The sequence below is a fragment of the Phyllostomus discolor genome, chromosome 1 (assembly GCF_004126475.2).
Source record: "Phyllostomus discolor isolate MPI-MPIP mPhyDis1 chromosome 1, mPhyDis1.pri.v3, whole genome shotgun sequence".
NCBI classification, from domain to species: Eukaryota; Metazoa; Chordata; class Mammalia; order Chiroptera; family Phyllostomidae; genus Phyllostomus; species Phyllostomus discolor.
Genome location: NC_040903.2, coordinates 30216793 through 30233804, shown reverse-complemented (window position 1 = coordinate 30233804; position 17012 = coordinate 30216793). Strand labels below are relative to the sequence as shown.

Below are 17012 nucleotides of genomic sequence, written 5' to 3'. Positions count from 1 at the left end.
TGTAATGGAAAAGATACTGCTTTTCACTTTGAATAGTAATTATGAAACTATTATAAATGGTAGAGATGGAAATTTATGGCCAAGGATGATTTTAATCAAGGGTTTTTAATTAACAATAATTAGATTAGGATGGTTCATAACCTTGAAAAGTTAGGTGTATGTGTATTTTGGAAGGAGAAACATCCAGTGCTTTCTTTCAAGTTTTTAAAGGAATGACTCCAAAAAACCGAAGCTAATAGTAGAATATAATATAAACTCTACAAAGCTAAGAATATTTGTCTCTTTTATTCTCCTTTGTCTCTGGTTCCTGGTACATAGTTCTGCTCAATAAATATTTGTCAAATTGATGATTTTTGTAAATCTGTATGTGGCATAGTTAATAGTAGTGGCTTTTTAGAAGTTAGAGATGGAGCACGTTCCAGATTTGGTGTGGTTGTCGTCTTATAGGTCAACTTCTTCGCTTGTCCAAAAAATTTCTCTTGGTGTTTAAGTTGAGATGAGTAGGTAGAGAATTTGCATGACAATTTTGTGATTGAAGTGATTTCTTTTTTTTAAGCATGGAAATGTAATAGGAAAATTTTTCTAACCAATACATACTCATTTATCAGTGTATTAGAAAATGTACTCTGATGCTGTTTTAATTTGATTCAATGAATGAAACCTTAATAGAAAACTTCTTAAATTTGTGAATGGAAAGTTTTGCTAATTGTGTTCATTAAATCAAGTAGTATGCTAATAACTGCTATTCTCACTAAAAATGTAAAATCAACAAAATGTTGACAAATTTACCTGCAGGGAACATTGCTTTATCAGCAAGAGAGCTAGATTTTTGCAGCGAAGCCCAGTGATTCTAGCTCAGTATCATTACACAGCATTTTCAGCAGGCGATGTATTGTGTAATCTGTGAGTCCGTTTGTCAGCGTAATAAGTTTGTGTACTCTTTAAAGCCGAAGTTTGAGAGAGGGTTAAAATGCCAGTCTGTTTTAAATATTTTAAAGTTACAGCCTTTCTAAATGAGAGAATGAGTGAATTTCCTGAGATTGGAGTGTGATGGCACCAGTGTTGATTTTATAAATCAATTTCTTTGTTAATTCAAGGGATGATTGTAAATTCTTTATATTAGTGATTTTTACTAGTCAGACATAAAAGATAATTGAAAAGTTGTTTGCTGCCTGCACTTAATTATTTGTGAGTAGATGTTTTACATTTTATGTGTCTTTTGGCAGAGAAAAAAATTACTGCTTTTTTGTGTTTTCCATAATTGTTTTGCTATTATGAATAGGAGCTATGATTATTTTAAATTTATTTAAAACCAGTTGTATCCTTACTCTAAAAGGCTGTCGGAACATTTGCATGATTTTGGTCTTTCACATTATTTTAAGAGGCCTTGTGAAATACCCAGAATGATTTTAATGGAAGGGCAGGAATTTGCCTTCATAGATTCCATATCTTGCCATATGGTTTCCTTCTTTAGTTGAAGCATGATGAATTTATAAGGTCACACCACACGTTTTAGTATTTAAGTATAAAGTACATTGTGAAGTCAGATTTAGAATTTTGGTCTTTTTCTAAAAGATTTGATCTATTTATTTTTAGAGGGGAAGGGTGGGAGGAAGAGCGAGGGAGAAACATCAGATCAATTACCTCTCACATGCCCCCCACCTGGGGACCTGGCTCACAACCCAGGCATTTGCCCTGACCGGGAATTGAACTGGTGAACTTTTGGTTTGCAGGCCAGTGCTCAACCTACTGAGCCATACCAGCTGATTTATAGTTGGGATCTTTGAAGTAATTTAGCCTAATCTTTTACCCAGTGAGGTTTTTCTTTCTATAGTGTTTCTAATAGGCTTTGCTTAAAAGCTCAGTGATCAGTGACTTTTCTTTATAAACCAGCCTTTTCATTAATTATGTGATAATTAAGTCCTTATTCTTTCTGTTTAACTCAAATCTGCTTTGTGCTAGGCACCATAACTTCCTTGTTCTGCTTTTTAAATTATGAAATAGGCGTACAAGTATTGAAAATATAATGAGCATCAAGATTAATTTACTCCTAATTTTTGCTTTATTTGCTTGAAATTACTATTTTGTATTAATGTATTATCAGATGCATGTATGTTGTATCTCAAAGAATGCACATAAATTTTTGGCATTTCTGTTCTTTATTATTTTAGTAATTGTGTTCAGAAAGGAAATGTGGTTAATGTGTTATGTGAACACCCGTTCAATGTTCTCTTTTGCTTTCTCTCCTGAAGTGAAGCAAGACTCTCCTTGAAGGACCTCAGTTGACCTGAGATCCTCCCAAGTGCCAGAGCCTGGCCACTGTTCCCTTTATTTATTTCACATGGAAACTTCTAGATCATTATTCTTACTGCAGGGTTCAAGTCTTACTCCTTCAAAACTTGTGCTGTTTGGCAATTTATTGCCTTCTCTTCGGTGTTGTCAAATACCAACTGACCTCCTCAAGTCACTCTAATTTATATGACTGTTTTCTTTTAAAATAAGAATCAACACCATTGATCGTGTGTACACCATAACCACATTTATCTAACCTCTCAAAAATATTAGTATAAAAGTAGTAATAAAACTCCTCTTCCTGTGGATAGAATATTCTCCAAGTTAATCAAGTGAAATGAGAATAAAAATGAGTTCCTTGTTAAATAATATGTATGGAGACAAGATGAAAAGCTACTGGCATTAAAAAGAAAAACAAAACCAAGACAAAAACAACAAAAAAACCCATCCCTGCTAAAAATGACTATAATAACCTGTAAAAGAAATCAGAACCATAAATGAAATATTTTCCAAGGAGGGTAACCAAAGATGTGTTTATTTTATCCAAAGTGAAAGTTGCGCCCTGGCTGGTGCTGCTCAGTGGACTGAGCACCGGCCTGTGAACCAAAAGGTCACTGGTTCGACTCCTGGTCAGGGCAGATGCCTGGGTTGCAGGCCAGGTCTCCAGTTAGGGGCATGTGAGAAGCAACTGATCTGTGTTTTTTTCTCCCTCTCTTTCTCCTCCCTCTCCCTCTCTCTGAAAATAAATAAATAAACTCTTTGAAAAAAGTGACAGTTGAAAATAGGAAGGTCTTGTATCTACTAAAGAGGTATTGAAAATTTTAGACAAATTTTGGGAAGCCTTAAAATGACACAGTGATCTATCAGTGTGGTTACAGAAGAGTAAACATCTTTAGAGAACACGGCATTAGCTCTTGCTTTGTCTGAACAGAAGGTTATTCAAAAGTGAAGCAAAACAAAAGCTTTAGGCATGGTGGTACAAATCAGTCCTAGAGGAACTTGTTGCAGTATCATAAAACTGCTTTGTACTCTAGTAGTATTTGGTTTTGCCCTTAGAATAAGGGTCCCCAAACCTAGCCCTCCCTCCCACCCCCTTGACTGCACAGCAGGAGGTGAGGCAGCAGTGAGCAAGCAAGTGAAGCTTCATCTGTATTTACAGCAGCTCCCTATGATCCTATGATCGCATTACTGCATGAACTCCTCCTCCTGTCAGGTCAGCAACAGCATTAAATTCTCACAGAAGCCCAAACCCTACTATGAACTGAGCTAGCGAGGGACCCAGGCGGTGCGCTCCTTATGAGGAGAATCTAATGCCTGATGATCCGAAGTGGAGCTGGAGTGGTGATACTAGCACTGGAGAGTGGCTGCACACAGTTTATCATTAGCAGAGAGGTTTGACTACCCAGAGACCATGATAAATCAGTTGCTTGCAGGTGCATATCAAAAACCAGTCAGTGGCCCTGGCTGGTGTAGCTCAGTGGATTGAGCGCCAGCCTGTGAACCAAAGCATTGCTGGTTTGATTCCCAGTTAAGGCACATGCCTGGGTTGCAGGCCAGGTCCCCTTTGGGCGGCATGCTTTGTGCAGCGTGCAAGAAGCAACCACACATCAATGTTTCTCTTTCTGTCTCCCCTATCTTCTCTCTAAAAATATATTAATTAATTAAACACAATCAGTGAGTGGCAAGTGACACTTAAGCTGCATCCAGTGGCAGGCTATAAGCCACCCCCCTCTCCCCACCTCTCCCCCCATGTCCATGGAAAAATCACCTTCCATGAAACTGGTTGGGGACGGCTGCCTTAGAAGGGAAAGTGAAAAATAGCTTAAATTTCATTACAGACCCGTGTGTGACTGTAGTAGTGTCCCCATTGTCTACAGAAACAATATGCTGTTTGTTACATAAGCTTTATTTGCTTTGAGGGAGGAAATGATTCCAGGAACCTAAGATAAAATAAAGTATCAAGATTTATGGCAGAATTAGAGATATGTTGTTAGTAGATTCAGAAATATTTGGTGGGGCCTCAAAAATTCCAGTAAGCCTGAATGAGATTGGTTATAAACAAGTGCATATGAATTAGTTTTTTGTTCATATTTAGAAGTTTTTTGGCTTCAAAGATTTGGTTTTAGTCATGATTTAGTTAGCTATGCCTGTGCATCAGTGGAATATCATTATATTTTCCAATTTGGTTAAAGGAATTTCAAATTAAGAAGTTAAAGTAAAACATTAATATTTTAGAGAGTAGTTGTTTTTTTTTGATGGGTTGAGGATTAAATTTATTAAATAGAAAAAAGAATAGTAAGAAACCAGTTATGGTTTAAAACGAAGTTTGAGTTTCAATGCCAGATTTAAAATGTGACCTATTTAAGTGCAGAAATGCCAAGACCTTTAATTGTAATAAAAACATGGAATGTGCACAATAGCATGTGTGAGCTCTTATATATGGTAAAAGGATAACTCCTGGTGGCCATTAGTTTCACTCTTAGTAATCATCAAATTATTCCAGATACGGTACATAGTTTATAACCCATGACCCCCTTAGGCTTATTATAATCAGACTTTGAAAAATACGTATCCCAAACATTCTCTATAGATCGGATGAATATTAGGCCCTGTGGCTATATCAACTATTTTGCAAATCTGTTTATTTTAGTGAATAAAAGAAAATATTAAATGTATTATTGAATAATAAAGGTATTGATGTATTGGTTCAATCATTGGCTATTAAAAACATTAACGTGGCGCCAGCCTGTGAACCAAAGGGTTACCAGTTTGATTCCCAGTCAGGGCACATGCCTGGGTTGCAGGCCAGGTCCCCAGTAGGGGTGCTTGAGAGGCAACCACATATTGATGTTTCTTTCCCTCTTTTTTCCTCTCCCTTCCTCTCTCTAAAAATAAACAAATCTTTTTTAAAAATTTGCTTCAAAAATATCACAACATTGGGTGGGTTTTTCAAAAAAGGCATTACTTATCACTGTAAAGAGAAGGAAAGAACCGGGCAGGCCTGGAGGTAGCAGGGAATATAGATGAAAAGGGGTTTAAAAGGTGCAGTAACAGTTGCCTGTGTGGATTTTGTTTAGATCTGGATTCGAACAAACTATTTAAAAAATTCTTAAGAGACAGTTGGGGAATTGTGAGCACTGATTGGTAGTTGATGTTATAAAGAAATTATTAATTTATTATAGAAATTATGATGATACTGGATTATGTTTTAAAACATATCTTTGTCTTAGCAAGATACATACAGAATTATATACAGATGAAGTGGTGAAATGTCTGGAATTAGATTCATAATAATCCAGAGTGGTGGGATCGGGGTTGGGGGGTAGGTGGAGATATAAATGGTACATGACTTGCCATGAGTGAATAATGATAGGTTCATTATACTATTCTCAATTTTGCATATTTTGAAAATTCTTTCAAAATGAAAATTCAAAAACTGTGCGATGCAACATTATTCCAAGAGGAAACTGCAGCACTGGGCGACAGTGCTGTGTAATAATATACCAGAAGTAAAGGTGGATGTGAGTAGCACAAATGTGCTTATTCTAAACATATCTAATGCATAAACATATCTAATGTATAAATGTATTTTGTTTTTCTTCAGAGCTGAAGCCATTTATTTGCATCTTGGATGATTAACACCTAAATGCTTAATTCTCAAAACTGCTCAAGAGTCCCACAGACAGGACTGGATGATCCAAGTTACCACCGAGAAATTACTGTCTTGAGTTCTACGGTAAGATTATAACACATATTCTAAATAATGACTGTGAGGTCTAAAAAGCTTTTTAAATGCTATATTTGGGATACTACCTTCTATTATAATTTCTTAATCCTGTAACTGTTATATCCTGAGTTCAAAGTTATGATAATCAACCAAAGATCTTAGAAATACCAGCCTGCAAACAAGGCTTCGGAGCATTTCCTCCTCATAGATGCAGCTGGTAATGGATGCAGTTTTGTCATGGGAATGCCATGCTTTCTCCTCGCTGTTTGTCTCAGGATGGGCCCTTTGGAAGCTGATTCTGAAAAGCAGCGTGGCCTCCAGGGTGTTTATTAGGGATCAGCCTCTGTTAGGAGAGGTGGCATAGAAGCAGAATGGGCAGAGGAAATTGAACTGCAGGGCAGGCTCAGCAAAGCTGTGGCCAACCAACCCTGTGGGGATATTGTGGTTGTGAGAGTTTCTTTCCTTTCGTAAGTAGTGAGGTTCTTGCAAATAGAGACGTAAGATGCCTTTGCATCTTGCACAGGTCATGGTAGAAGCTGCTCAGCAGAATTTGTTGAATGATGAAATGTGAGAAAAATCTTGTGGTTTCTTCAGTGACACCTAATCCTTGCCCTTTATTTTCCTTTAGTTTAGAGTGGCAGGGTTAATGGTGACACAGGTGGTTCTAGTTTATCAGGAGCAGACATGAAAGGTAACTTGCCGTCTGTAATCAGCCTGTGCTGTATTCCATTGTGTTTCTGGGCTCCATAGATAAGGAAGACTTGCAAAGGGACTTGAGGAAAACCACAAGCGTAGGCTTTAGAGAACATAAGATCAAATCCATAAAGAGGAAAGAAAAAACCTAAAAGACTCAGTGATAACTTCTAGGCTCTTAAGGTGTACAAATTATGGATCTAACCTGTTGTTTCTTCAGTGTGTGGAGAATAGGCTCATCAGATGTGAATTGTTATCCTTTCAGGTTCAAGGGTTAAGAGAATCTATTTCCTAAAAGCATTTTTTAAAAGTCAGCATCTTTTCCTAGTGGTACATTCCTGCTCTAAGCCTGGAAATGTAAGTCCTATACTTGACTTCCTTGTTTTTTCCCCTTTTCACTGTAGAATTCTCTGAGGCAGGATTCGCATTAATAAATCCCTGATCCTTATTAAGGGCAAGGATTAGGTGTCACTGAAGAAACCACAGGATTTTTCCAGAGGAAAATTGCATCAATTTTCCTCTGAACCTTAATACTATGTTAATGCTTTATATGTAGAGGACCTTCAATTACTATCTTTTAAATAAGGAAATAAAGAATAATCGACTTTATAATTAATGTGGTAGGAAAATGAGGATTAAAAACTCAGTAATTCAGAACCAGAAGTTTGGTTTTTCATTATAATTTTTCCTGATATATAGTCAGTTTTATGCTTCATCTTTTAAAATATGTAAATAGCCCTGGCTGGTGTGGCTCAGAGGATTGAGCGCCAGCCTGTGAACCAAAGGGTTGCTGGTTCAATTCCCAGTCAGGGCACGTGCCTGTGTTGCAGGGTCCCCAGTTGGGGGTGCATGAGAGGCAACCACACATTGATGTTTCTCTCCCTCTCTTTATCCTTCTCTTCCCTCTGTCTGAAAATAAATAAATAAAATATTGTTTAAGAAATTTCTTTAAGAAAAAGAAAATATGTAAATAATTTTCTTCATATTGAGAAGAATGAGAGCATACTTATGTTTCATTAAATAAATCAGTTTTTTAAATTAAAATGTATATCCTCAAAGCTATAATTTGATTACTTAGAGAGTTTTTGCCTTATCTGTTCTCTTTGGTTCTTCATTTCCTTCTTGTTCACTTAGTATCCCCACCAGAGGGCAGGCAAAGGAAGGGAGAAAAGAAGGTATTAATTTCAGTACTCAAAGTGTTACCTTCCGCTGGGATATTTTGTTATGCTTCATGGATTACATTAGGCAAGAGGATCAGCTAGGTTAGTTATTTGAAAATATGTAGTAGAAGGCTCAATTTTTTGGAAATAAATTATATAAGGTTGATTTAAATAATTATTTAAATAATTATACTTTATATCTATATTCTTATATCCATATATTGTAAATTATCACTTTTTGGCAGGGGGAGAATTCATGCTGTTTCCATTGCCACTATTGATAATTGCAATTGATTGTGATGAGGACTTTGTGTTTTTAAAAGTACATTGGAATGTTCATAATACAATACTCCTTTCATGTCCTGTAACACGATGTTCTTGAGGTCTATTAGCGAAGTTTTAGAAAGACAAGAATAATCTTTGAGTAGAAGTTAGTTTTTCACTTCAGTTGTAAGTTTATCTAAGGTGTAAGGACGACACACCTCAGACCAAAGTTTTCAAAGTCTAGATGTTAAAGTAGATGGATGCTAAACATTTTATGGTCTGAATATTACTTTTTATGGCCTGAATATTACTGCTAACACCCATTGTAGATGTACAAGTATATGTACAAACAAAGTGCCGTTTCATGGTTGATAGCTGTTTGGTTTCTTATCAGTACGAACAGCAAACGTCCTAAAAATCAGCTTCAAAACAGCTGGCATTTGACCTACTGGTGTTCAGCACCACCTAAATGCAACTGACGTCTCTTTGCTCTTTGACATAAATAACGTGTCTTATCTTCTCATCAAGGAAATTGGTAAAAGCACCTTTCTGAGTGCTTGTAGGTCTAGTAATGTAGCAGGACCTTACCATGGATTTTTTAAAAAGAGTTGTTCCTCCCATTCTTTCGGGAGATGTGGTTTTGGATACTGGAGCTAGTCTTGAGGAATGTTTCCCAAGATTGCTGAAGGTGAGACGTCTTAGTTTGCTTTCATCAGAGAAGACTGTAGATGAGGAAGATGGAATCAATTTCTGTCGTAGGAATTATGACAGACACCACCACCACCAACTAGGTAACGTACAGATGTTTTCGGTCCTTTAAAAAGTATTTGAGGAAAAATCATTTTTACTAGTATGAATATAGTGAGCATAAATCTTCATTTTGAAAATCAAGTTTAAACATTAAAAATGTTTAATACAGTAAATATATAGTTGGTCTAAATTTTTTTACTATCAAGTTTTTGCTTTCAGTTTAGATGGAGAAATATTGATGCTATAAATCAAGATAAAGCCATTAATAAAGTTTACAGTTTCATGATCTTTGGTATAAATGCTAATATTATTGAAAAAATGTTATGACTCATAGAATATATAAATGAAAAATAAAAAAGATCACATCTTTCATATAATCATGATTATTTTGTGTCATAGTACATTTGTTTCATATAATCCTGCACAGTTAAATTTAATGCCTTTTAAAGTTTGAGCTAATGATTCTCATTCTGTGTTAGGAGAAAAGTCAGTTTTGTACATAGTAAATAATAAAAGGAAAATCCTTTAGGAATAAGATGGAAGAATGCTTTAAATTTTTTAATTTTTGACTAAAACACTTTAAAATGTTCTGTATAACTATGAATTTTTTTATTTTTGGGAATAAATAACTGCCCATATAAATTAATGTAATATTTAGTAGTAAGAGGAGAGTTTCTGTAAACCCTCTACAGTTTTGATATATATTCATATAGCTCTTTTCTATGCATATTTTAATGTACTCAAATATATTTTTATTTATAGAATTTTAAATTGAGGTTTACTATCCAAACTGTTCTAATATGTGGTTTTTCATTTAATATATCGTGAACATCTTTCTGCCTCATTTAAAATGCACTCCATTGTGTGGGTATAATGCTTTATTCAATCAGTCCCTTACTAACGAACATTTAGAATGCCTTTAATTTTTAGTTATTAAAAACAAATATCCATTTATCTATCACATTATACTTGTGTATGATTGCTTCTTAATATAAATTTCTATGTACATTTAAAATTTTGATAGACAGTGTCAGGGTTACTTTAAAAAATTTCTTAATTTCGGCTCCTCAGGGCAGAAGAGGAGTGTCCCTGTTTCTCTGTGTTCTCCCTGGTGCTGCTTCTTGTCAGTTTAAAAACTAGAGTTGCTTGTGAGAAACCATACTTTCTGTTTTAAAAGTACCAATTATGTAAAAGAAGGGAGTTCTTAAGTTTTAAAAAGAAATACATCTTGATATCTACAATGTACTGTTATTAGAAGTTTTTTCCCTTTCTTTAATATAAAAAATATATGTTGATATTTGCCATGTATTGATATTAGAAGTTTTCTTTCTCTTTTTTTGTACTATTCACTCATTTGAATGGATGAAGTGGAAGAGAGGCCGCTGAGGAGTTAGTACCTTTTAATTTCAGTTAACATCTATAAATCCTTTAGCACTGAGTTTTGTGTTCAATAGTGCATATATGCATAAGTGAAAATGTGAATATATTAATATGTTGTTGATTAAGTTATTAAAACTTACTTTACCTTTAACTTTCAGTCTTTTTTCTTAAGGATTTTATTTACTTATTTTTACAGAGAAGGAAGGGAGGGAGAAAGAGGGAGAGAAACTTAGATGTGCAAGAGAACCATTGACCGGCTGCCTCTTGCATGCTGCCAACCAGGGACCTGGCCACAACCCAGGCTTGTGCCCTGACTGGTCATCAAACTAGCAACCTTTTGGTTCGCAGGCAACACCCGGCCAGGACAGAGTTCTGTCTTGAATCATTTTCTGTACCAGATCCTGTGTGGTTCGACTTCGTGTGTAATTGCTATACCTATTCATTTAATATGGCTCCTTTTATTAAAAAAAAAAAAATGACTACCTTACACATTTTTTAATATAGCATACATACTATAAAATGTAATAATTAGATTTTGTAATTTATATTAATTTTCATATAAGCACTGAATTTAATGATTAAGAATTTTCTATAGTATTTTATCTTTTTACCAGCTACAGGTAAAACAAAGCAAAATCATGGAGTACTGAAGAATCTGTAGTCCAAAATTTCAAAGGCTACAGGTTCTTTATGGAGTAATCTTGCCCGGTTTCTCTCCAAAAATAAAATTCAACTTTAGGGAATGACTATTAAAATTAATTTAAAGGACTTATTCGGCAATTTCTGTAGAGAGATTTGGTTTTACAGGTTATAGGTGTTAAATTTCAGTTTAGTGATCAAAGACTTTTTCTTGAATCTCAAGATTTAATACTAAGGTGATATTGTATATAAGAATGGAACCCATATGATTCATATCAGTATAGACTGGCTACTTGCAACTCAGCATGAATGAATGAATTTAACTTTTTTTTTCACTATTGGTGGTCCGGGGATGGAGATAATATAGTAGTTTAGTCAGAAGTCATACAGATACGACTGGGTACAGTTCTAAAGAGTATTACAGTTTTGATCATTTAATAAAGGAGAAATCAAGATTATGAAGATATTTAATATTAGTAATGAAAAGAAGAAACTACTCTTTTATAGAAAAACTGGTATATGATTTATATCAGTTTTCAACTTTTTAAACTGTTAATTCAAAGTTTAAAATTATTTCTAAAGGATGTTAAACAAGCTTGTAATATGGATTGATAATTATATTTTTGTGATAAAGAATCAACTGAGAATGAGTTAGTTTGCAATATATAGAAATTTACTTGCTACTTTTAACTCCAGAGGCATTTATAGATACTTATGGTTTCTTTCTTTTCTTTTTTTGAAAAAGGATTTTGTTTGTTTGTTTGGAGGAAAAGGGAGGGAGAAAGAGAGAGAGAGAAACATTAATGTATGGTTGCCTGTAGTGCCCTGCCCACCCCCCCGCCCCCCAACCAGGGACCTGGCCCATAACTCAGGCATGTGCCCTGACTGAGGATCGAACCAGTGACCCTTTGGTTCACAGGCCAGCACTCAATCCACTGAGCCACACCAGCCAGGGTGATACTTTGGTTTCTTTAACAAAAATATATGTAGAATTTTGAGGTATTTGCAGGAGTTGATATTTTGAAGAACATTTTTCTTTGCTTTTGATAACTTTTTTATTTTTTAAGTTTCTGTAAATATTAAGTAACTTAATATTTTAAAATTTTTATGGAAATTCTCAAGCAACCCACTGGGTTTATCAGAAATTCTCTATTTCTCTGTAAAATATATTAACAGATACGTATAGTACAATAAACTGTTCAAATCCTTTGCCACCATTTCTGCTCTCAGCAGTTTGAGTTGTGTTTATGTCAGTTATCCTTGTAATTATGATCGTATAACTTAACTAGGTATTACATAATTTAGTAAAATATGACACTGAAAAGAAAGCTGCTGCAATGCAAACACAGTTGCATACTATGATCAGACTCCATACAAGTGAATACCTAAAAAAAAGTTGCTTTTGAATTGCATGTAGGTCACAGCAGTGCATGTAATTAGAAGGATTTACCCTTTAGATACCTTCAGCCTCCCATTCCACTTTGAAGAAATTGAAACTGGAAATTATGGATGATGTATATGGGTTGGATTTTAGGCAAAAAAAATGACATAAATAACAGATTCACCTTAAGAAACAAGTACTTGGCACTATGTTAAAAGGTTAGGGAATAAACTTGGATTTTATATTTTAAGTTAAACCTTTAAATCCCTCAGTGGACCTATAAGTCTTCCCTCCAACCCCCTTGATTCCTAGTTTAATGAAGGTTTTTGATTATATGATTAGTTAGTTTACTATAAATTAACAGTGTAATTTATAGTAAAGGAACTCTACTGTGTATAATTGTATAATGTTGCAATTTAAAAAAAATTAATTTTAGAGGGGACGGGAAGGAAAAAGAGAGGGAGAGAAACATCAATGTGTGGTTGTCTCTCACACCCCATGTCCCCACTAGGGACCTGACCCAAAACCCAGGCATGTGCCCTGACTGGGAATTGAACCGGTGACCCTTTGGTTCACAGGCCAGCTCTCAATCCACTGAGCCACACCAGCCTGGGCTATGTTGCAATTTTGTTAAAGAAGTAAATAAGCCCTGGCTGGCGTGGCTCAGTGGATTGAGTGTGGGCTGTGAACCAAAGTGTCGCAGGTTCGATTACTAGTCAGGGTACATACCTGGGTTGTAAGCCGTGACCCCCAGCAACTGCACATTGATGTTTCTCTCTCTCTCTCTTCCCCCCTTCCTTCCCTCTCCAAAAATAAATAAATAAATAAAGTCTTTTAAAAAAAAGAATAATTTTTTCTATGTCTGCTCCTTAAGAAACAGTAATCAAAATGTATTTGTTGTTATGTAATCTTGTTCATAAGCTGTTTAAATACAGTGTTCATATGTTTTTTGTGTAGAGTCAGAGTCATGTGATCAAAGACCGATTTGTCTGATAAATATTAGTAGAATTGACACAAATAATATCTAGCTGCAGACATAAAAGTTGGTGGGGAGAAAATGCCCTTCACTGATTCAGAATATACCAGTGTTGTCTGACTGTTGAAGAACAGTGAATGTTAGGCATAGTCATGAGTCAGATCCTAGGAACCGGGCAGTGTATTTCCACAGACTTCTGTTGTGACAGCTGCAAGGTCCTTGTATCTCCAGGACTCGGTTATTTTTATTCTGACTTATTCTGGAATCAGTCTTAATTTTGTTGTTCATTCTGTTTGGAGTCAAGGATAAGTTAGTGTAAATATAAGATTTGTTTGTCTAATTCACCAAGACCAGAGATAATGATACATTGAAAATAACGAAGTTTATATCAACATTAAGGATGAAATTTATTTATTTATTCTAATTATTTTATTGTTGTTCAATTACAGTTGTCTGCATTTTGCCCCCACTATTCCCCCCACCCCAGCCAAACCTCCCTCCCTCCCCTGCTTCCACCTGCCCCCTTGGTTTTGTCCATGCGTCCCTCATAGTAGTTCCTGAAAACCCTTCTCCCCATTGTCCCCTTCCTGCTCCTTTCTGGTTATTATTAGATTGTTCTTAATTTCAATGTCTCTGGTTATATTTTGTTTGCTTTTTTCTTTTGTTGATTATGTTCCAGTTAAAGGTGAGATCATATGGTATTTGTCCCTCACCGCCTGGCTTATTTCACCTAGCATAATGCTCTCCAGTTCCATCCATGCTATTGCAAAGAGTAGGAACTCCTTCTTTCTCTCGGCTGCATAGTATTCCATTGTGTAAATGTACCATAGTTTTTTTATCCACTCATTTACTGATGGGCACTTAGATCACTTCCATCTCTTGGCTGTTGTAAATTGTGCTGCTATGAACATTGGAGTGCATAGGGATGAAAGAAACTTTTGAGCACCCTCTGTATTCTGGGCGCTGTTTTCTTGTTTCACCAATAACTGAAATAGTGCACTCCAGTCCCCTTTCCTCCCACAAATAGGATGTAAGGTGAGCATGGACTTTGCTCTATTGCTGTGTCTCAGAGCTTGGAACAGAATAGCTGCTCAGTAAATATTGGTTGAATGAGCAAATGTTATCTAAATTGTCTTGAAGACTGAGATAAGTTGTTATACAAAGTTTTAAAAGTTCAGAGAGGCTTTAATGAAGTTATTTGAAGTTTTGCTTGTTTTGGGGGGGGGGCTACTAAGTGGTGTAGTCACGCTTTGTTCTAAAGTCAGGCATTTGCTTTTTCTACTCCATTTCATTGTGGCATTGATATTTTTGAAAATTTATATATGAGCCCTGGCTGGTGTAGCTCAGTGGACTGAGTGCTGGCTTGTGAACCAAAGGGTCGCCGGTTTGATTCCCAGTCAGGGCACATGCCTGTGTTTCAGGCCATGAGTCTGGTTGAGGGTGCGTGAGAGGCAACCACACATTGGTGTTTCTCTCCCTCTCTTTCTCCTTCCTTTCCCCTCTCTCTAAAAATAAATAAATAAGATATTTTTTAAAAAAGAAAATTTATGTATGAATATTTTTTAAAGGCTAGTTGTATTTACTAAGGTTAATTGTTCCATTCAAAAACATACAATTTTTGGGGTGCTTTCATTTTAATAAGAGCTATATTTTCATAGGATATTTCTTTAATTCTAGTATATGTTAAGCATTACTCTTTGAGACCGTTTCACTTTAATGAACAGTTGATAATTACTCTTATAACATTGGTTAAATAAGCTGATTGAGGGAGTAGCTGTTTCACATGACTGTCACGAAAGCAGTGAGGAGATGCACATTGAGATACCATTTTTGTTTTATTACAAAGTGTTCATGACTCCATGGGTTAAAAACATTAAATAGTGTACTGGTATACTCTGCCAGGAATTCAGGACAGCTCAGTAGCGGGGCACACCACAGTGGAGGACTCGTTAAAAATTCCCAAAGCCTTTTGGTTGAGCTCGAAAGGCTGCCCTATACAGTCGACTAGCAAAGAAAAGGGAGTACTAATTGTTACTAAGATTTCAAAAACAAGTGACCTTTTCAGTTTTTTTTTGTGTGTGTGTGTGGAACCATTGCCCTCGGTGGTTAGATTTTGCACCTCCAGAAGAGCTCGCCTTTTGTTTGGTGCATTATGTATTGGGTAGAGGAAAGATAGGGCGGGCAAGTTTCCTTTTAGAAGGAAGTAAGATGGTTAAAGAGTTATGTAAGTCTTCATCAAAGACTGGCTTATTAACAGAGAGTTAGAGAAGGTCCTAGGAGAATGCCGAGATGAGATGGGTTTTCTTGTGACACTTCAGATGCACGTAGTGTTAACAGACCAGAGGAGACGGAGAATCATGTGGAATTCGGATGTGGTAAAGAGGTTGCTGGGCAGGGCAATGTCCTGGAAGAACCTGAACTCCAAAATAATTGGTCTGCTGTGGAATTTCTGGCCTGACCCAAAAGATACCTTGTACTCACCGTGTGTGAAGGGGTTTAGGGATTCTTGCTTATACACTGGGATTTGGAAGTGTTGGGCTTTGGTAGTATCATCAAATCAAGGAGGTTTTCTTAAATAAGAGGGCCCTTTAGAGTGTTCTTCAGGCTGTTGTTCTACAGCCTCTAATAGAGGATGTAGGGGAAGGCTTACTGGGTTGTTACATGCATGCCTTCTCAGAATCTGTGAGAACTCCCATGGGAGGAGGAGAGATATTGGGAAGACCTACCGGCGTGATGGGAGGCACTGAAGTATTGAGAAAGGAGAGTTGGGGGACTTTGATCCAGACGCAGCCGAGCTCTACCAGTGATTGGCTGTGTGTCCTTGATCGGGTTCTTTAATCCCTCCAGGCCACTGACCTCACCTATGAATGGTATTTTCTTCATGGCATTTTTTTTTAGAGTGTGTTTTATTTCTTCTTTTTCCATCCTCATTTGAGGACATGCTTATTGATTTGAGAGAGAGGGGAAGGGAGGGAGGGAGAGGGAGAGAAACACTGATGTGAGGGAGAAGTACCCATTGGCTACCTCTCATATGCATCCCGACTGGGAACAAACCTGCAACCTAGGCACGTGCTCTGACTGAGCGGAAATCAAACCCACAACCTTTCAGTTTACAGGGTGACACTCCAACCAACTGAGCCACATCACCTAGGGCTGTAGCACTGTATTTTAACATTACAAAAAAAAAAAACAACAACAACCCTGCAAAATTGACATATAGTTTAACACTTGGTGTCTATTATTGTTTGCAAAATTTTTTGGAATTTTGACTTGGAGGTAGATGAATTAATTTTAACTAGAATTTATCCTTAGAGCAGTCCATCATAGAAAATAGTCTAGGAATCTGGATCTACGTCTTTTTATTGTGCATAATTCCAAAAAAATTTAGCATGTGATTTAGAGCTGCGTGCAAGTTCATGGGAGCTTGACTTGTGTTACCACCTTTTCCTGAGCTTCCGTCTTTGTCCATAGTCTGTGCTCTTCCCAGTGACCACCGCTGAGTGACTGTGTGATCCAGGTGCAGAGGCTCTTAGAAGTTAGTGCAGCCATAGTACTTAGTGATTTCTCTTGGCTATTTTTAAAGTTAGCTTAACATTTTTTAAGAAGAATCATTTTAGACTGTCTTCTCAAGTTACTTGGATATATATTTTTTAAAAATGGAGCAGTTAAGTATGGCTAGAGTTATGGTCAGGATCTTTACTTTTTGACATTTAGAAAGGTCTTGGAAGAAACTTAATTGAAATAAGCTGC

The 17012-nt window shown here is 36.3% G+C and overlaps 1 protein-coding gene across 3 annotated transcripts in view; it reads left to right on the top strand.

Annotated features, from left to right (window-relative positions):
• The window catches only part of FRYL (FRY like transcription coactivator), a 241791-nt gene that overhangs the window by 58318 nt on the left and 166461 nt on the right, over positions 1–17012 (top strand). For all 3 annotated transcript variants that reach the window (XM_036020307.1, XM_036020309.1, XM_036020304.1), the window contains exon 3: positions 5897–6028. The gene's annotated coding sequence lies outside the window, so the exon portion shown is untranslated. The remainder of the gene's footprint in view (positions 1–5896; positions 6029–17012) is intronic.